The sequence below is a fragment of the Podarcis erhardii genome (genome assembly GCF_964252035.2).
Source record: "Podarcis erhardii genome assembly, chromosome: 10".
Classification (NCBI taxonomy): Eukaryota; Metazoa; Chordata; class Lepidosauria; order Squamata; family Lacertidae; genus Podarcis; species Podarcis erhardii.
Window position 1 is genome coordinate 33,418,369 of NC_138500.1, and position 21,287 is coordinate 33,439,655.

Genomic DNA, 21,287 nt, shown 5'->3' on the forward strand with positions numbered 1-21,287 from the left:
TCTCAAGACCTCCAGATTTTTGACTAGTAAATCTTAATCTGTAATCCACAGTTCCTTTCAAATATCTTGCTATTCATTTTAGCACTTTCCAATGCTGAACTGTGGGTTTATTTGGATATCTGCTGATTAAATTCACAGTCACAGCAATGTCTGGCCTTGAACATCTTGCTATGAAACTAAGTTTACCCAATACACTTCTAAAAAGTGTTGCATCAGGAAAAACATCAGCTTTAGCATCATGCTGATAACCTGCGACCATGGGGGTATCTATAGGATTGGCGTCACTCAGGTTCAACTTCTCTATGACATCAGTGATCTTACGTGACTGATGCAGCAAAACATCCCCCTGTGCATTTCTCTCAATCTCAAGCGAGAGATAATTGCTGACTTCTCCTAGGTCTTTTAAGTCAAAATGCTTCTGCAATTTTGCCAGAGTGCTTTTGTAGATGTTTTCATTCTTCCACATAAATAATATGTCATCTACAAAACAAATGCAATAAAGCTTGTGCTGATTCGACTCTTTAACAAAAACACACGAATCAGCCTTTCCTTGCACAAAACCTAAGGAGAACAGATACTTCAGTTAGCTTGGTGTGCCAGCACCGTGCACTCTGTTTTAAACCGTACAGGGATTTTTTCCGCTTGCAAACCATTCCCTCTTTTATCTGCACACCATCTGGCGGTGACATATAGATATTCTCATTGAGAACGCCATACAAAAATGCGGTATTAACGTCATGATGGGAATTTGTCATACCTTCTTGGGCAGCTGTCTTCAACAACAGTCTAACACTTTCGAACCTTACTGTTGGAGAATACGTTTCATGGTAATCCTGATCAGGTGTCTGAGAAAAACCTCACGCCACTAGTCTGGCTTTGTGTCTGACTATTTTTCCACTCTGATCAGTTTTTACCTTGTAGACCCACCTACTGTCTACACACTTCATGCCTGGTTCTGCTGGAACCAATTCCCAAGTATTGTTCTGTTTTAGGGAATTCAATTCAGCTTTCATGGCATTCAGCCAAGGTTCAGCATCCTTTGCGGACAGGTTCTTAACTTCCTTATAATTGACTGGTTCAAAAACTGCACCAGAGTTGCTTGTGACTGCAGCCTTAGCGAACTCTTTAGAGAACCTTTTAGGTGGTACACCCTTCGTAGTTCTTTCGGATCTCTGCAAAACTCTGATCCTCTGGGTCTGGTGTCTCCTCCTCTTTGGGAGAATGGTGACCTAAAGAAAATGAAGGTGCTGAGTCTGAATCAGCGTCAGACTCATCTGAGGCTTTTGGGCTTTGATAATTTGTGTCATCATCAGGATCTACATCAACATTAGAATTATCATCAACCACAACAGAACTTGCCTCCCTCTTAACTGTTTTTGCACCATCATCACAAATGGGATGACATTGAAAAATGCCAACTCTGTCCCATTTTGGATTATAGTCAATGCTTCTGGTCAACTTGATTGTTTTCGTGTCAGTGATCAAGACACAATAAGAACCCTTCTCATACTCTAGAAAAACACCATGTTCACCACGCTTGCTCAGTTTGTTATCCTGCAAAGTATGCACCCATACCTCCGAACCAAAAATTTTAAAATGCTTTACATACGGCTTCCTTTTGTGAAGCATCTCATATGGGGTGCAATCTATAGCAGACTGATACCTTCGATTGTACACGTGAGAGAAACATGAAAGAGCTTCGGCCCAAAAGGGATTGGGCAGGCCCCAATCGTGCAACAGAGTTCTGATACCTTGTTGTAAGGTTTGGTTTACTCTCTCACATACACCATTCTGCCAGGGTGATCTGGGCGTGGCAGTCATATGCTCAATGCTCTGTTCAGTAAGAAAACTCTCCAACTCTTCTGAACAAAACTCTCCACCCCTGTCAGTGAACAGAACAGATACAATGCTCTCATTGTGTACAATCCTGAGCCATGTACAAAATTGGCGAAACTTGGTGAAAGCTTCAGACTTTTTCTGTAGCATATAGACCCAAACATATCTCGAATAGGAGTCTATCAACACCATGAATAACCGTGAGTTGCCTCTAGAGAGCGCTAGAGGCCCCACTAAGTCAGCATGAATGACTTCATATGGTTTCTTGGCCTCTCTCCTAGATTTTACACCTTTGGGAACTTGCCTTGCCTTATTCTCAGCACAAGAAACACATTTCATATGGTAAGGACACCTGTTCAACTTCATGCCCTCAACCATATTCGGCATTTTTGCCACAGCCTGAAAATTCAAATGAACATAAAGACGGAGGTAATCATGAATACATTGATCATGCAGCTTCTCATTCTTATCTACAGATATGTTACAGCATGCTTTCTCAGTTGCTTCAGCAGTACCTGTAACAAAAGGCATTTGGTACAAACCATCAACACATTTGGCATACAGAATGAACTTGCCATCTTGATGAATTTCACAACGAGATCCAGCAAAAACCACCTTAAACCCTTGATGATCAAGCTGCGAAACACTCAAAAGATTGTCCTGAAGATGAGGAGCATACAGGACATTCTTAATTGTTGCATTCAGGCTCTTTAAGAACACAGTTCCCTTAGCCAAACTCGTGAGAACAGTCCCATCAGCTTGATGAATTGCTTTCTCTTGCTTTTCAAGCTGAACAAAGAGATTCTTATCTTTGGCCACGTGGTTGGTACAGCCAGAGTCGACCACAAAGAAACTCCGCCCACGTTGATTGGAGCAGCGAGAGATCAAAGCCTTTGAAGTAGAAGATGCTTGGGAATTTCGTCCTCCTCCCCCTCTGCCTTTGAAGTTTCCCTTCTTCTTCGAAGTTTTCTTGCTGCACTGGAAAGTCAAATGGCCTTGGGCTCCACACAAAAAGCATCACCACAATTTCAGAGCTTTAGCAGCAGTTTCACTTTCCCCTGTTGAAGACTCAGGCATATTTGCAACAGCACTGTCACGGCTTTCTCTAACAGCCTGTCTGCGACCCCACTCATTCAAGAGCATGCTAGACACATAATCTTCTGTTAGCAGGCATGGTAGAAATCTGAGCAGCTACTCCGTCGTAGGAATTGTCTAGGCTATTTATCATCAGCATTGCAAACACAGCCTCTGAAATAGCCAGGTCTCGCTGAACAAGGTCCTGTCTGAGGCGTTTTAATTGAGACAGATGGCTAGACAAATCACCACCTTTCTCTAACTGCAACCTGAACAGCTTCTTGAAGAAAATCACACTGGAACCGGCATTTTGCCTCAAATGCATATCTCTCAGTTTATGCCAAACAGTTCGTGCAGTCTCTTGACCCTCTAAGTTTACCAACAAGTGGTCTGAAACACTCAAAACAATTGTCCCCCGGGCTCTCATGTCTGCAGCATGCCACTTAGACGATTCATCTGCATCCTCCTGGGGAGGGTCATCTTCTATGGTGTGAAATAGCTTCTCCCTCTGTAAAAGCGCTTTCATTTTGACCTGCCATGTTGCATAGGTCTCGGGCATGAGGAGAGGAAAGGACAGAGCCATCTGGCCAAAATGTGCACAGGCCATGTCTGCTATTAATTAAAGCAAGACACTTCCCTATGTGCAACACAGATAGAGCCTTGGACTCCTTCAGCCACTCTCTCTCTCACTCAGAGCGCAATTAACAGGCAAACAGGGATGCTATCTTCTTTTCTTGGCAGCCAGCAACATACCTCCATAAATCAAGCAGCAGCAGCAACAGCTTGAACAACAGCTCCGAAACAACTCTGCTTCTGGGCACCGCAAACCAGTCCAGCACGCAGCCTCTGTTCTGCCATCTGACAATCAGCATCAGAAGCCTCTGGCGACTGGGACGACTGAGACGACGAGGACAACGACTGGGCCCATAACCGATGTCAGCTTCGCCCTTGAGCCAGTGCCACTGACTAGGCTCAACCACTTCAGCCCCAACTGGGCCAGGCGAGCTGGGGTAGCACTTCCAGAGACCTTCTCTTCAGGAACAGGTCTAAGTGCTGTGGACTCACAACTCAGAGCTGTGAGCACCGAACTCACTTCCAGAAGACAGCCGTGCACAGCAGAGTATAGCAGAGAATAAATCACTCAGACGACAGCGCTGAAGAATATCTTCTTTTATTCACAAACAGCTACTGTACTATACAAATTATATACAAATGGAGACGCTGGACTGCACTGAGTGTTACAGCTGCTTTCTGCAGCGACCTTAGCTACACAGAGATAACACTCAGTCTTTCCCTTTGAAGTGAGGCTGGAGCGGAATAAGTAGCGAGCACAATCCGCCCCCTCCTGGAAAATCAGCAGATTCTTGCAATGGGGGGGGGGGTGAAATATCCTCAGTATTTACAGGGAGGTGTAAGCCCCTGCAGTCCAAAGACAATTGGAAAGCTTTTCCCATTTCCTTCCTCCTTGCAGAGAAATATTTGAGGTCAGTTTGGGAGAGTCAAAATGGCTTCAGGTTTGTTCTCCTGTACTATTTCAGACACGTAGTTTATATACTTATGTATGTGTTTGCCTTGTACATTTATGTATGTGTGTGTGTGTGTAACCTTAGAATTCCTATAACACTTGGAAGTCGAACAGAATCCATTCCGGAAGTCTGTTCAACTTCCAAAACGTTCGGAAACCAAAACGCGGTTTCTGATTGGCTGCAGGAAGCTCCTGCAGCCAATCTGAAGCCATGGAAGCCCTGTCAAATGTTCAGCTTCCAAAAATAATTCGCAAACTGGAACACTCACTTCCGGCTTTGCGGCATTTGGGAGCAAAAATGTTCGAGAACTAAGCTGTTTGAAAACTAAGGTATGACTGTATTTATCCCCAGTGTAAGCAGCCCCAGTGTATTTTTCTCTGATTGTTTATTGTGAAGAGAGCCAGAGAATCCAGTGCATAGCCTTTCTTGCTCTTTTCTGGACAACCCCTCTTCTCCCTTTCCCCCAGTATTAACCATGGTATTCTGTCATGTTGGCACCATAGTAAGCTTTAACCAGTCTTTGCAAAGCAGCTTAAAATCTGCCTTCAAATTCTGACTGAGTGAGATCATAGTTAAGATGAACTCTGATGTTGATATAACACCACACTATGGTTAACATTGAAAGGTAGCAAGAGGGGAATTTGTGTGGCAGAGAAAAGGGAAAGGGAGCATGTAAGAAAACAGAGTGTTCCCAATCTGTTATCAAGGTTAAAAGATCAGGAAATGCGCCTGCACTAGGCTACTTATCTGAGTTTACATTTGAACTGTTTGAATAGACAGGCTCAGATAAAGAAGCTGTTTTCAAAGCTGACTGGGAATAAACATGTGCAGAGTGTGTTTCTGTAACTATTGAGTTATGCTTTGAAACACTTGGAATTAGGGTGCAGAGTTTACAGGCCAGGCAGTATGTATTCTAGACGGGACCATACGGCAGTGGTTTGCAATTGGCTAATTGCTGAGGACCCCCTATTTTTCAAAAGCCAAGTCACAGACCCCCTACTTTTGAAATTACCCGTGCAAAGCATTTTTTTTTTAATAAAAAATGTGGGGTGGCCTCTAATAAGCAAAGGATTTCAGGTAAAAAAGAAAAAAAGAAAAAAGGTAAAGGTTAAGTCCAGTCAAGGCGACTATGGGGTTGTGGCGCACATCTGTTTCAGGCTGAGGGCGCCGGTGTCATGTGGCCAGCAAGGGGAAGGGATCCCTTACATTTTTAAAATGATAAACATGTGAACCTGTCCCATGGAGCAAGCCGTTTGCACTCTCTCCTCCCCCCCCCCAATTGCAGGAGCCCAAATAAACTGTGTCAGAGGTTTTTGCCCAGTCCCAGTTCACTTGCCATCCAGCAACTCTGTCACAAGTTTTTCCCCTGCCAGCAAGCAGGCCCTGGGCTCGAGCAGAGCCTGGGTGATCCATAGATCATCAATGGGGGTTTCATTGTGCAATTAACAAGATAAGTGAGTCCCTGGCAGGGGATGGTGCTGTGAAACCCGTGGATGTGTTCAACGGACCCCCCAGGGGTCCCTGGACCCCCAATTGGGAACCACTGCCATATGGCTTTTCGTCTCAGAATTCTACACTTCCTATGTGCTGCCTGCACACTAAAAACGTATGTTATTGACTGTCGAATGGACAAGCTTACAGTTTAACAAACCAAGTTAATGTATACAAAGAAAATCAAGTGATTTCTGTGCTGCTCTCGGCCCTTTCGCTGAAGGATAGGTTGATCACAAGAGCACAAATGAAGAACAACGCACCAGGGAGGAGAAACGCTGTGCATTTGGCTGCATCAAAAGCTTTTGCACACAGCCCTAAAACCTAGTTTTGCACACGGCCCTAGCAATTCTGTTGGCCAAATGAGAAAAGAGGCAGGGGGGAGGGGGAGGTTTCTAACTACAGTTGCTGTGAAACTGTTGGAGGCAGTTTACTTATGCTACTGGGAGTGGCTATGAGTTTCACATTCAAAGTAAAGCGTGCCAGTTTGGACAGCAGTTTTAGAGAGGTGTGGTCACAAGTAGCTTCAGCTGTTTTTAGCAGGGGGTGTGGCTAGATTTAGCTTTTGTCTGCAGTGGGGGAAAGGCTGGGGAGCAAGCATTTTACTTCACATGGATTGCCTGATAGTTGCCAGAATCATTTTCCCCATTATTATTATTATTTTACTGTTTCACTCGATAAAAACAATAGGTACACCATAAACAGGCTTAGAAAATGCCGTCTTCTCAAAATGTGACCGTTAGCTGGAAATCCAGATTAGCTACCCCTCCCCCAGCAAATTGTAGAACGGACGTTGCTCTCATAATATAGACATGCAGATAAACTTCCCCAGGGTCATACCGAGATATATATATATATATATATATATATATATATATATATACACTCCTCCTGCACATGTCCTGTGGGGAGTCACTCAACATGAGACTTGCTCTACCAGACTAATAAGTTATTACAACATTCATCTACCAGTATTGGCGCTAATCCCTGATCTAGTAAATAAATCATCTGGATGTGGTGCAACAAACCACTGTTTATGCTGAAATCTGGTTATTACGAGAATTAGTGTGAAAGAACAAATAGAACCCAAGCATCCTGGCAGCATGCTGGAAGGTAAGGTTTAAATCTCTCCCCAGATGTCATCCTGACAAAAATCACCTCCCTCGTTGTTAGCCTTAGGGGGAAAACTCCCACTGGAGTGTCCCCTCCCCACATAGAGCTAGGGGGGGGGAGGGGGTAGTTTTCATCAGGATCATATTGGGAGAAGGAAGGGTTAAATCTCTTCTCCCTATGTGCTGCAGTTCAAATGAAAATCATGTTTTGTTACATTACCTATTAAATAATTTTTTTAAGAATATTGACATACCATCTCTAATGGCATGTTTGGCTCTGAAATAGTAAGTTTTTTTCAAAAAACAAAACAAAAAACAAACAAACCTGGCCTGTTTTTAATTATTTCACCATATATTTAACTTGGAGTACTTTAAAAATACTGCTTATCTGTGTTTCTCAATCAGCTTTTATGAGACCAGCAAGGACAGCTTGCACCAATTACATGTCTCTTGCACAAGTCCCTCTGACCATTACAAGTGATTAATGAACACAATGTGATTGTGCAACTCCTGTGTACAACCCTGTTAAGTAAACTGAACAGTGCAGAAATGGGTGGTGGCGACAGCACACATCCTTCTTCCAACTGTTCACAATCTAGTTTGATCACTTCACAACAAAAAATCAGCTGAGGAAAACAAGCGCCATTTGCCTCTGTAACCAGGTCACATGGTAGGAAAAAAGCAGTGGATCAAGTGCTCTCTGACCTATTTATATAATCTTCAGAGAAACAGTATAGTCCCTTGGAAACCACAAAGATCCCAAAGAGAATACTAAAGTATACACATATCTCTAAACAAAACCTTTTTTAACAGTAAATAAAAGGGATTGGATCATTTATTTTACAAAGCTTGTTTTATGATTCAAATAGCACATGGCTCCTGAAGCTCCTGCACCAACAGCCTCTTGCTGCTGAGCTTCCCTGTCAGCTAATCGTGAAAGGCAGATTAGAGTCAGTGAATGACTCACCATTTAAATATGCACTGTGGGAGGAGGGGAAGTAGTGAGCCAGCACTGGCATTGTGCATGCTAAGAGTTTTCACATGTTTGAGCAAGGCACAGTTTGAGCACTATTTCTGGGCAAGAAAAAGCTCTTCTTGCACAGCCTCCAAAATGATTCTTGCAGGGAATGACATTTTGTAATTTAATTAAATACAAATACATTTTGCGCCCCTTTTGCTCAAAAAGAAATATGCCTGTTCTTCATACTCTGTTGAACTACTATTGATCCCTCTCCCATCTTCAGTTTGTGATCAGAGACCACAGTTTATTTGCCAAATATGTGAACACCTTGTTCTCCCTCTGTCTTAGGTATCATAAATTCAAGCATACTAAATCTTTTCTATTGCAGTTTTAATATAATGAAACAATAATGTATTAACACTATAAAAACCACAAACTAAACTTGCATTTTTATTTTTATTTTGCATATATATATCTATTGGACCCAGAATATACCTTGTTTTGTAAAACATTGAATAAAATAGTTATTTGTTGACCCATGATTTCATAAATAGTTAAGCAGATAATGAATGGAGAGTAACCAAAGGAAAAGCACATCAAAATACAAAATAAACTCTTTGAATCAAATACAGATGTTTCAGCCAGAGTTCATGTTAGCGTAGGAAATCTAGCTGAATGTTCCCGCAGAATAAATAGGGGGTTGGGTGAGAGCATAACAGGAAGCCACAACATTTTCATTACAGCAGGGCTTCCTCCCTCTCTTCCTTGCTCCCTCCGCCCCCCCTTAGTGCCAGACAAGCAGAGCGCTGCAGCAGGAGCCACAGAAGATTGGCTTGCCTACCTGCTAGCAGTCACAATGGAAGCAGTGGTTTACCTCTTAACCCTCCCTTTGGAGAACAGAAAGAAGCCTGCAACCTTGGTACAAATTCTGCTGCCAATACAGGATCTTTTTGCCCTTTAAGAATAATTACTGGGGAAAGGTGTTGGTTAAAACAGCCATTTTGAATTTTGCGCTTGTAACGTGTTAGATATGAAACCAGCCATTTTGAGCAGACGTATATCCATTTTGTGATGGTGTAATGTTATTCTCAGTGCTTTTTTCTGGGGGTACTCAAGGGTATGCTGTACCAGCACCTCCCCCTTCCCCCAAATTAAAAGTGTGGCACTTACTGTAACAACTTCATGGGTGAGTACCGGCACCTTTTCCCCTAAAAAATAAAAAAGCACTGGTTACCATGCACTCTTCCCTCAAAATCATAGTCAAAATTATCAGTTAATCTTTAAAACTAAATCATTTTGCCATTTTTGTCACAGAGATTAATAAAGGGGTAGAGTGCTCCTGGGATTAATTCCATTTACTTCCATAAGCAATCAAAACACAGTTAGTTGAACTAAAATGTTCTTCCATCCTCTTACATTGCTAACCCATCACCCGCTCCAATGTTGTCAGACTTCCACATCCCTACACCGTTGAAGCTTCCTACCTCGGATCTTGGATACTGTTGCACTCTGAACTGCCTGGCACCCTGCAGGCCTAAACACCATAGACAATGCTTCTTCTGAAGAGAACTAACTTTTTAATAAATAACTATGCAGAATGCCCTTTAGGCCAAAGATTCAAATAGAAAGGTTTCCGCAACAATTTAAACTACCACAGCGAGTAGCTGCGCAGTACAGCATAGGTACTGTTCCCGACAGCGTACAAATATGCTGTCCTCTTTGCTCTCTCTTCTTCTTCCACTGTTTTAATTTACAGTGTGCTGTGGTGGATGGTAGCTTTGAAAAAAGCAAGCATCTTTCCTGCCAGTTGCTTCCCAGGCTTTGAAGTGAATGGAAGTCTGGATGAGTCCCAAATGTATAAAATCCTTTCACATATTCGTTAAGTGTCTCTTTGGTCGAGGCCATTGAACGTGAATCGGCTTAATTGGTTGAATGCTTAAATATAATCCTGATATTTTAACTTCAAATCCCTTCCAGTTTAAATTCAACAAATACGTTATTCAAATCATTGCAGTATTTGGGGTGAGTGTGATTCTGGCTAAAGTTCAGGGCTAGGTTGACTTCCTGGTGGAAACAGAAACAGACACAAGGGGCCGAAACCAAGAGACAACTACTGAGGTGTATATACTGTAGGTCTGATAGAACATGTGATGCTGTTCATCTGGAGTTTGGATGTGTTCAAACATGTACATGGTGGTGAGTAGTGAGGTGCATAATGATCCTCTCAGAACCCTCTCAAACATTATGGGAGTGAAAATTAATTAGTTGAAGAGCCTTTGTCTTTACAATGTGGATATAAGTCAGTAGATGAAGCCTGTTTAGCTAGCCCATCAGCATTTCTTCCATTCAAAATATGCCCCTGGCCAAAATTAGCTGTCAACCAGGGATTTGTTATTTTGTCTAATCGACACACAAAAACTCTACTAAGAGAAATCTGTAGCTGTTAAAATATCAGGGCCCTAATTATCCTATGCAAATTGCCATTCAAAGGCTCTCTGATTTGATAGCTCCAATAATCTATTATGGAAAAGTGGAAGGGGACATCAAATTTGTTGTTACTGCTGTTGTTTCTATATCACCCTTGAGGATCACAGCATGGTGTATAACATAAAACCATAAAAAATAACATAGTAACAAACAAAAATAATAACCCTCACATGTTTGGATTGTAATGTAGTCCCAATTCAGTAAAAAGGATCAAAGTGTGTGTCCTGAAGTGCTGAAGGGCAGTACTTTTTGTCTAAAAAATGTTTAAGGGTACTGTACTCTCATTTTGACTCAATACAATCACCATTTTATAGTTCAAATTGGGGAAATAAATACAGTAAATGGACAAAAGTACAAAGATTCACTGAACGTTTAGGGGTATGCGTACCCCCAGAAAAAAAGCACTGCTGAAGGGTATGTGTGTTTCAGTAAGGAGAACCACCTGTTTCTGTGTGATTATAGCAGGAAGCATGTTGCCTTTTTAAAACTGGAGCCCAGCAGCTCTTTACAAATCATGTTATCACAGCAATTAATTCTGTTTCAGGATTATGAGTTCTTGAAACCAATATGGTTCAGTGCATAGTATAAGGTAAATTAAGGGCACTTTCACCAGTGCAAACATTTTTGTCTCCCTCTGTCCTTGTATCCTTATAATAAAGTTTTTTTAAAAGGTTCTGCTGAATAGAATGTGTATACCTGATTCAAAAAATGACTCTTGTGCTTTCTATCATACTAACATTCGCAAGCAATACTAGTCCAAGCTGCACATACACCTTGAAATATAGAGATAATCAGAGTGATGTTGAAAAGTTGTAACACAGACGCTAACATTTAGACTCTTAAGGTCCTGGGTTAAGTAAATTACCGTATTTTCCATCTAGAAAATGACCCCATGTATAAGACGCCCCTATTTGGGGGGACTCAGATTTAAGTAAATGGGGGGGGGGTGTATAAGACGCCCCCTAATTTTTGACATTATTTTTTAAGGGAAAAAACCTAGTCTTATATACGGAAAAAGACAGTATGCACTGTTCAGCCATTTTAGGGGGAAAGTTTAAATCATGCCAAGCAGTTGTGTGGGGAGTGGGGAGCAGGAGGAGCTGAATCTAGCACTCTCCACTCCATCCTGAACAAACAGGATTTCTATATTTTTTTCTAAATGGCTACATGCATATAGATGCTAGATTGAGCTGGGAAATTGCCCATGTAACTTCCATTTGCAAGAGTGACTTCCCATCCAGCTGGGGATTCACACTGAGAAAATGGTTTCTATGCAGTCATAACTCCTAGCTTGAGTATAACAAATGTTTTCCTGTTATTTTTTCTTTGGTGATTTTAAAAAAAGATATTAATCTACAGAGAGCTACACATTATATTTGTACTTAAGAAGTGTTTGTTAAGATGGTTTAGATGATTAAAAGCACAATGCATTGCTTCTTTAGTCAGAAGTTCACTTGAGCTTATTCCTTTACAGGTGTGCTTAGGATTGCAAACTAATAAATCAAACCTTTGCTCACAAAGAAACACAGATATTGAGCTTACTTGGCATAACCAAATATGGATATAATGCTCAGTAATTTTATATATATATATATATATATATATATATATATATATATATATATATGGACACGGGTGGCGCTGTGGTCTAAACCACTGAGTTTGCCAATCAGAAGGTCAGCGGTTCAAATCCCCACGACGGAGTGAGCTCCCGTTGCTTGGTCCCAGCTCCTGTCAACTTAGCAGGAGCTAGGTTTGAAAGCACACCAAAAAAAGTGCAAGTAGATAAACAGGTACCGCTCCGACGGGAAGGTAAACAGCATTTCCATGCACTGCTCTGGTTTCGGTGTTCCGTTGCACCAGAAGCGGCTTAGTTATGCTGGCCACATGACCCGGGAAAAACTGTCTGCAGGTCAGTAAAACATCATTCAGCGGGCCTGCATAGAATGCTATGGATAAATAGTCAGTGGAAAAGAAGTTCAGAACTAGGTGCTAACTGAAGGAATCAACAAAAGATGGCAGTTTGAAATGACAGTGACAGTTGGGACAGTGGTATTAACATTCGAAAGCTCAAGTAAATGGATTATTTTAAACTCTATCTGTTATATGGTGATACTAGGTAATTAAAATAATAAGTTTTTTTATCACAAAGAGTAAGAGGTAACATGGTGAGTTTTGAAGCAATTTATCTTGGTGTAGTAGCTATGGAGATAATATCAAATTATTCATCCAGCAGGATGTAGTCATAGCTATTTGTCTATTTGTACATTGCTGTTTTAACTGTTGTTTTTATTGTGATGCTATCCACCCGTCTCTAGGACATTTTGTGACAGGCTAGAAATAAATATGCTTAATAAAATAATTAAATATAAATATTAGCCTATAGTAGAAAGAACAGAGTCAATTATAAATGCAAATATTTTAGTTGCTTCAGATTATAGTGGCTTCATGAGGGAAATGCAGTGTTGTAGTGAAGGGAGAAGGAAAGGTTAACAGAATATTATAAAAGAAGCAAACGGGCTGCAGTTGTGGTCAGGCAGCTAGCAGAAACCGCAAATGTGTCAGATCTGAAGCTGCTTCCTGTTTTCAGCTCTGCAGACTGGGAGCTGTTTCCTGTTTGAGCTATCGGTTTTAGAAATGTTTTAGAAATGTTTTTAGAAATGCAAAATATATATGTAGGGGATGAGAAAGGTTTCTCTCAATATTCTCTGTACCTCGTACCTAAGAAATCTGCACCTAAGCTCTGTACTTTGTACCTAAGAAAGGTTGCTCTCAAATACTATCTGCAGTAAAATCCTGTGCTAATCCTGTGCTAATCTTACTTCTGCAAATTTGGCCAGACAGTTAGCACATCGCCAGTGACTGCTTGCTAAATCTGTCTGTCTGGCAGGTCAAAAGTCCATCTCTTAGCTTGCAAAAACATTTTAGCTGCTGTTTGCAGATTTAACCAGACTTCATAAGGAGGCCAGGAGGCCCCCTTCTTCCTGCCTTATGCTTACTAATGCAAAAATAAGAAAAGACACGTGTAAGCAGAAGGGGAGGGGGGAGTGCTTAGCTAGCAGAAAGGCACGTATGAGGAATGTTTAGCAAGCATTAAAAATGTGTTTAGCAAGCAATATAGATGTGCCATATAAGGGAATAAGTTGAACATTTGCCAGCTGATTGGGCAAATCTGGAAAGGGTATGGGAGGGGGGAAGAGTGTTCAGAAAAGTATAAGAACGTCTGCTGAAGTGTTTTGCTTTACAGCCAGTCTTTCAGGAGGGATCCTGCTGGTTGTCACTCTGCGCAGATTGCAATAAACTCTTTTCTCCAAAGAAGAAGTTGCTTTCCTGGTACTTTTGTTCCCTCCATGGTCCAGGGGATGGCGAGGCTAATGGATCCCTAGGTAAATAAGGCTTCAGTAGTAGTACCTCAGGATTGTTTCTGTTCAAAGCCTTTTGCCACATATGGAGATCCAGTCATTTTGTACTAGAAAAATGTGATATTTGATGTCAAAATCACATCTTTCTGCAATATTTTTCCATGCTTTAGACAGCATCTCAGTGTAGCGTGGGCCAGCTGCCAGCCAATGAGTCAAAATCACTAATAGAAATTTTCCATGTAGAAAACTATTTTGCCAGCCTGATTAATACTGAGGGATGGAGACATGGAGTCAGGGGTATTTGAATGTGGGAGGAACTTAAGGCAAGTGAACTTAAGGCCCAAATTGGGGGGAATGAGTATGGTATTTGAGAAGAGCAGCATTGATTGGTGCAGTGTCTGGAAGGTTTGATGATAGTGAGTGGAACCTCCATTATCAAATTTGATAAATGATGTGCCACAAATCAGGCTCATGTGATTGATAAGGTTAGACTACCTTCCTTATCAGCCCCCTCCCCCCAGCTATAATACAAACAGAGAAATTGGGATAGTGGACATCTACCACAGATTTTGTCAGACATAACATTTTGGGGGGTTGAATGGAAAGCAGTGCTTTAATTCTGTTATGGGTTTGCAGGAGGCAAGGATCCCCTAAAATTCCTGGGTGCCAGGTTCTCCCCATAGTTTTTTAAATTAGTAAATGTGGAGTTTGAAGTTGCCAGCTCCCTCAGGAGATTGGCTTAAAGAGGTGCCATCAAAGAACAAAGGCAACTGCCCTGCCAAAGGTGAGACATTCAGCATCAGACAAGAAAGGGGGAGGCTACCAGGATTGAAGGGACTGTGATGTGACCACAGGAAAAAGTGCTTTTCACAGGAGGCTTTTGAAATGGAGGTTGCCAGGGTAACAGAGGGGATGCTGGAAGCAGAAGAGGAGGTGGTGTTTTCTGCAAAAGCTGCTGGGAAAGAATAAAAGTAGGAAGAACTACATGCACACTGGCTGGGAGAGGCTGCACTGGGAGACTGAGGGCCATTACAAGCTGCTGCTTTGGATGCAAGCTTGCTGAAGCTATGAGTGAAGCAACAAGAGACACTATTAGGATGTAATGTTGTGCACCCCCTCAGGTGTAAATATGTGTAAAATAAACCATAGTTTTTAAAGACACTAGTCTCCACTGTGCCTGGTAAAGTGCCAAGACTTCTGGAATCTTGCTACCACTTGGCAAGATTAGGGTATATATAGAAAGTACAAGATATAGGTAGCTTGTTGATGTAATTTGAATAAGGTGTGAAATTGCACTAATTGCTTGATCTCTGTCTTGAGCTAGCATGCCCCCCACGTTTGGATCTTGTTATCTTGTTTAGAGATAGAACACCAGGTGTACTGGGTAGCATAGCAAAATTACAAGGCCAAAAGTCTGACTTGCTGACTCATCTACCCTCATTTTATCTCAGGAATGTGCATACATGCAGAGATGGGTATAAAAGTCAAGGTTGCATTGCATTCTCTATCTGGGGGCGACAGGGGGAGAGTCTGGGAGCCCCTGTGTTAGGTGTACACAGCAGTGTGAGCTAGCATGGTAAAGTGCTAGTGGATCTTTCTGTATGCTTGTTTTTTTACTTCTAAGACCAGAAGAACAGTATTATAGCAGTTAGTAGATTTGTCTTCTCTCTTGAGACAATAAACACTTTATACTTTAATTTCAGCTCAGTAGGGAAGGAGGTTTTTTGAGTGAGAACTCTGGAGAAAACTGACTACTGGAAATCAGGAAAACTCTGATGTTCTCCTGGAAGACTTTGCTGGAGTTGAGCAAACTCTGCTAGTCACACTGGTTGAAGTGTGGTGAAGTATCAATAGATGGTGGGTTCATGTCTGACAGGTTATGGGCCAACTGACTTTCAGAAATAATAACAGGTTATGGGCCCAGGAAACATCTGCAAGAGCCTGAGTAAACCAGCGAGAGTTGCAGCTTCTCAAGTTCTGTTTGCTGGTCTGGTCTACAAGAAGGTGAGAGTATAGTGACCTGTTGGTGAAGTGTGTTGTGGTATCACTATGGGTCAAGGAATGCACTCTGGTTTGTCACTTGAGACTGAATGGTTCAAACTACTCAAACTGGAGTTATAAAATGGAGATATTCCTGAAGAGAGTGGGAATTTGGACTCTTGTTACTGAACCCCCAGATGAAGAAGAAGCCTGGGCATGCCAGGATGAGAAGGTTCGGGTAATCATAGCCTTGGGTGTTGAAGACTCACAGATATAAATCATTTGGTTCCTGCCAAGAGCCAAACATATGTGGACTGCCTTGCAGGATGTTTCATCAGCTTGTATATTAGTTTCAGTGGAAACAATTATCTCTAAATTCTGTTGACCCATATCAGCTGTGGGTGAGATAAAACCTTCATAGTCTAAAGTTACCTCCTATGTAGAATTAAACTATTTCTTAGTAATATAACTGTTTTTGTATCTTTATTTTGTTTCTTATGATTTATGTGGAAATGGTTCTATTTGGTTGCGTACTTTCTGATGTTTTGTTTATTTTTTATGACTACTACTTTTGTTATGTTTGCAGTTATATAATTTTGTGTATGTTGTAAGCTGCATTGAACATGGTTTTAACTTTGGGAAGGGGGCATACAAATGTAATGATTCACTGATCTTAAAAATTACTCTGCTAATGTCAGTACAGATAAAATGTATAATTATTATCCCCACAAGGTGGGTGTCTGTTGGTGACTTGTGAAAGTCAGTTGGTAGTTCACCACACCTCAAACAGTGTGTTGTATCAGCAGAGTATGAGGAACCCCAGCAGTCTTCAGAGAGTTTTCAGAGTTTCCTGCTCCCAGCAGAACAGTTTCTTCCAGAGTCCCCATTTAAGAGGAAAATTTCTCTCCCACAAAGTTCAAAGTAGCAAAGTGTTTATTGTCTCCAAACATAATACAAAGCTAAACGCTACTATCTACTATAAGAAGTTATTCTGGTCTTTGAGGTAAAGATATATATGTACAGAGATCCACTGACAATATTACCATGCTAGCTAATGTAATGTAATGTAAAACCCACAGTCTCTTCCCCTGACTCTCACAATTCAGAGTCAGACCCTGACAGCAAATAGGACAGGAAAGGGACAAGACCAGGATAGGACAAAGCATAATGAAAGCAATAACCGAGAGACTATTATACCCATCTCTACATGTAAGCATATTTCCTGAACCAATAGGAGTGTATGACTCAGCAAGTCATACACTCAACCTTATCCTAGACCATCCAGACACGGGGGATGTGCTCCTCAATGCATGAGACCAAGTACTGCGTAATTTAGCTCATTGTATAGAGTGAGAGAATCTGTGTTGGAAAGAGAGATTCTTAATCTCTTGTAGCAGAGTCAGCACAATGGTGATTGCTCCATGCACAATAAAACTTGGTTAGACTTATATCTGCCTTTATCCACTTTAAACAAATGTTCCCCACAAAAATACTTAGGCTAGAATAAATCACAGACACTTAGCATAGCTAGTAAGTGAATATTTTACTCACAGAGTTTTCAGAAGTTAGAGGAAACAAGTCTCCATCTGTGGGCAGAAAAAAAATGAATAAGATAAAGGTTCCAAATGTCTTAAGAAAGCAACTTGGTCAAAAAGGATACTGCAAACTTTGGGCTAGCGAAGATGCAGGCTATAAAATCTCATTTTAGAGGGAGAACCAAACAAACAAATACATTATGAATGACACCTGGCTTTATAACAGTACCCATGAGAAGGATCCAGGGGTTTTAGTAGACCACAATCTAAACAAGAGTTAGCAGTGTGATACAGCAGCTAAAAAGGCTAGTGCAATTCTTGGTTGATTCAAGCAGAGGTATATTAACCACATCACACAATGCAATGGTACCAATCTGTTCTGCTTTTGTCAGACCTTACCTGGAGTATCATGTCCAGTTCGGAGCACTGCAGTTTAAGATTACTGGAATGTATACAGAGGAGGGTGACAAAGATCATGAAGACCTGGAGACTACATCCTATGAGGAAAGGTTGAAAGAGTTGGGTATATATAGCATAGAGAAGGGTTGATTTAGAGGCAATATACAGGTTGTGACCATTTTGTGCACATCCAATTGACATGTGACTGCCAACACATGGATCCTTTTGGACCCAGAATAGGGTGGAATGGGGGACAGAACAGGTGGAGCAGGTGTAGGGCAGGATTATGTGCACTCTGCTGACATGCATGGGGGCTAGGAATGGATGCTCTGTGCAAAATTGTTGCCACCTGTAATAGCCATATTTGCATAGTTGAAGAGCTGTTACATAGATTTCTGTTGTTCCAGGGAGTGGGGCCTGAACCATTTGGTTCAAACTACAAGAAACAGAATTTAGGTTAACATTCAGAAGAACTTCTATTTGTCAGTGGGACATACTGCATGTTTTTAAGCAGATGTTGAATGGTAACCACCAGGGATTTCCTGCATCAGTACGGGGTTGGACTAAATGACCTTTTGAGGTATTTTCCTGCAAGCACTCTGATTCTATTAATCAAAACCAGATTTCACAAGACAGTTTCAAGCACTTTGCTCATATGTTACCTCCAGGACACAGGCAGTATTATTATAATGATATTGTAGCTTCTTCATAAAATGACAATGTGACACGAGCTAATTCTTAGTTAAACTTATTTGCTTTTTCTTTGAAAAGTTGTTTATGATTCCAGCAAGTCAATGGACTGAAAGTAATCTTTGTAATGTCTTAATAATACTGTTGCTTCCTTAGGTATGGAGAAACCTGTACATAGTGAAAGCACAGTTAGATTAACACAAAGGAAAGAGGAAAACAACCGGGCTAAATCAGTGATTGATGGTATCTGATAATGCTTCAGGGAAGAAACAGTGAGGAGGAGGAGAATGTATTAACCCATCCCCTGCCTGCTGATACTTCCTGCCAAGTTTCCTTCCTCTGGCTATTTTGAGCCCATTTCCCCCTGACTGAGTTCTGAGACCAGAATAAGCCTAGCTAGGGGGAAGCATTTGATGTGTTGGTGTGTGTGTGTGTAAATGAATAGGAGAACTGGTTGGCATGGGAAGGGTTAAACACCTCACCTTCCCACTTTTTTGATTCTCCCCTATTCTTGTATTCATATTACCTCATCAAACATGGAACACATGTTTCTCAAGGTAATATGTAGCTCCATCCTTGGATGCTAGGGAAAAAATTCAAAATAGCTGTGGAATATCACACTTCAATTTTTTATTAATTCATGATGTAAAAATTATAGTCTTGAATATGTGGGATGTGTGTGTGCATGTGTGTGCGCGCACACATATTTTTCATTTGAGATTTTTATTTTTGTATATTTAAAATAAAGTTTTACCACTGTCTTGTGACAATTCGTTTTTTCCAGAGGCAATTTTGACTTTCAGTAGTTGTGGGCAATTGTTAAAACTTGAAACAATAGAGAAGGCATATCCAAGGGTAACACAAGAATATTTGCATAATTTTACTTTTGAAACAAAAAGGAGGCACAGTCTGAGGAAAGATTTTGATTTTGTTAAGAATGGGCTAGACAGAACAAGCATCTTCCCATACCAGTGAATCACATGTATTATTTTACAATATATAAAGGATAGTTTACAAGCAGAAACTTGTCTTTAGAACAGAATATTTACATTATGGCACAAATGAACAATTGAAGAATAAAAATAATAGACCCTTAACTTTCTAGATAATTAACACTAATGTACTTTGCAGTGTTTTTAAAGTTATATTATTATTTTTATCAAGAAGCACATGCATCACTCTAAGGTATGTATATTTTGTGATGTCCATATATTTGTGTCGGTGGAGCTATAAAGATATGCTTCTAATTCTGGTATTGCACACACATTTCTTGTGCATGATGCAATATGACCTTTGTTCTGCACATGGGCATTCTGCCTGCCTCAGTGCTGGGGGGGGGGGAATATCACACACTGATGTTTAACCTCATTACTTTGTTTTTATGCGAAGCTATGGGAGCTGTGCTGTATGTTGTTCACACATGACTATAAGGTGGGGTTTTCTGTGAAATGTATTTGTGGCAGGCTCTCTCCTTTTGGTGTCTGTACAGCACATTTCTATTGTGAATGCGTGTGAGAGACAAAAGGAAAATGCTCCCCTCCCCCCCACCTTTCCCACATTCACTCTGTGCTCACAGACAAGCTGGCACCCCTCCCCCACACTTTGGTTCCACACCAGCTGCTCTCCCTGAAAACCGATACTTGAGAGGCCTCTTTTCCCCCTAAACCAGTTCTAGCTGGAAGACGGAGAGAAACAAAACCCAGGTTGGATTCTGAGCTGGAGCAGCTCTGGCTGCCCTTCCTGCAGGCAAAAACTCCATCTCCAGGCATAAAGCCTGTCCACAGCTTCCATGCAACCCTGCTGCTACTGGCATTTGCTCTGAGCTCTGGCTCCAGTAGCATATTCTAGCAGGGATTGCGGCTCCTGGATCTTCTGGGAGTGATCCAGTCCAGAGATTCCAGTCAGCTTTGGTGCGGCAGAACCTCAGCCTAAACAACAGTTGATGTCTCATTCCAGCTCAGTCTCAACCAGTCTCAACCGGCTCAAACCGGCTCTGGCCTGCTAGAATTGCTGCTGAGTCTGAGCCCTCTTTTTTCCTCACATGAATTTTCACTGCCCCACCCATAGAGAAACAACACTGAGGAGAAGCTTATTTCTATTTTTACGTGGGGGATTCGGTGCTGCCCTTGAACTACTTCGAAGCCCACCCCAATAATATGCAGAGATGCAGAATCCCCCACTACTCCTCTGAATAAAGTCATTGTTTTAACCCACACGACCCTTGTGAGCAGGGGATACCCTGACGCCTGTCTTTTTCCCTCCAAAATCTTTCGAGGAATACTTCCCCACAAGCACGAGTGCTTCTCCCCCCAAACTTCCCATAAAGCTGACCATGGTAGAGGATACTGAATCTCCCACCGAGGGGGCGGTTACTGGTATTTACTGGCCCCTCTCTCCAGTGCATGTAATTTTTTGGTCCTTCAATGTTCCTGATAAATGATAGCATGCTATCTCATCTGCAGCGCCCCCACAGCCCACAACACTAGCCACCACAGCCCCCCTTAGTAATAAAAACCTAATTAAAGGATTTCCAGTGTCAGATGATATGGCATGTTTCCAGCAAGATACTCATTCTTACATAAACAGCCAGATGGGGAAGGCCATAGTGCCCTCTATCCTTGCATAACTTTAGAGGAAAAACCTCTTAGCAGAGCATTAAATAATGAGGCGGACTACAGTCTATGCTTTTCTCTGTTAGTATGTTCCTCTCTTGGAGGATGGCAGGAAATGAAAGTGCTTACTATTTCTGCACAAGAAATCCAGCAATGACATCCTCCTGAGAGAAATGTCGCACCTCCTTAAACAAAAAACATCAGCTTTCCCCTCATATTGTT

General features: G+C 41.5%; 1 long non-coding RNA gene across 2 annotated transcripts; it reads right to left on the reverse strand.

Moving 5' to 3' along the window:
• LOC309351554 lies at positions 1-21,187 on the reverse strand. 2 transcript variants are annotated; one of them, XR_014160904.1, is made up of 4 exons: positions 17,764-21,187; positions 17,381-17,415; positions 9,171-9,208; positions 1-1,229 (listed from the first exon to the last, which is right to left on the reverse strand). It is a non-coding gene; the product is annotated as an uncharacterized lncRNA (long non-coding RNA). The 2 variants fall into 2 exon arrangements; XR_014160905.1 differs by lacking the exons at positions 1-1,229; positions 9,171-9,208 and adding an exon at positions 12,074-12,436.
• Positions 21,188-21,287: the final 100 nt, after the last annotated feature.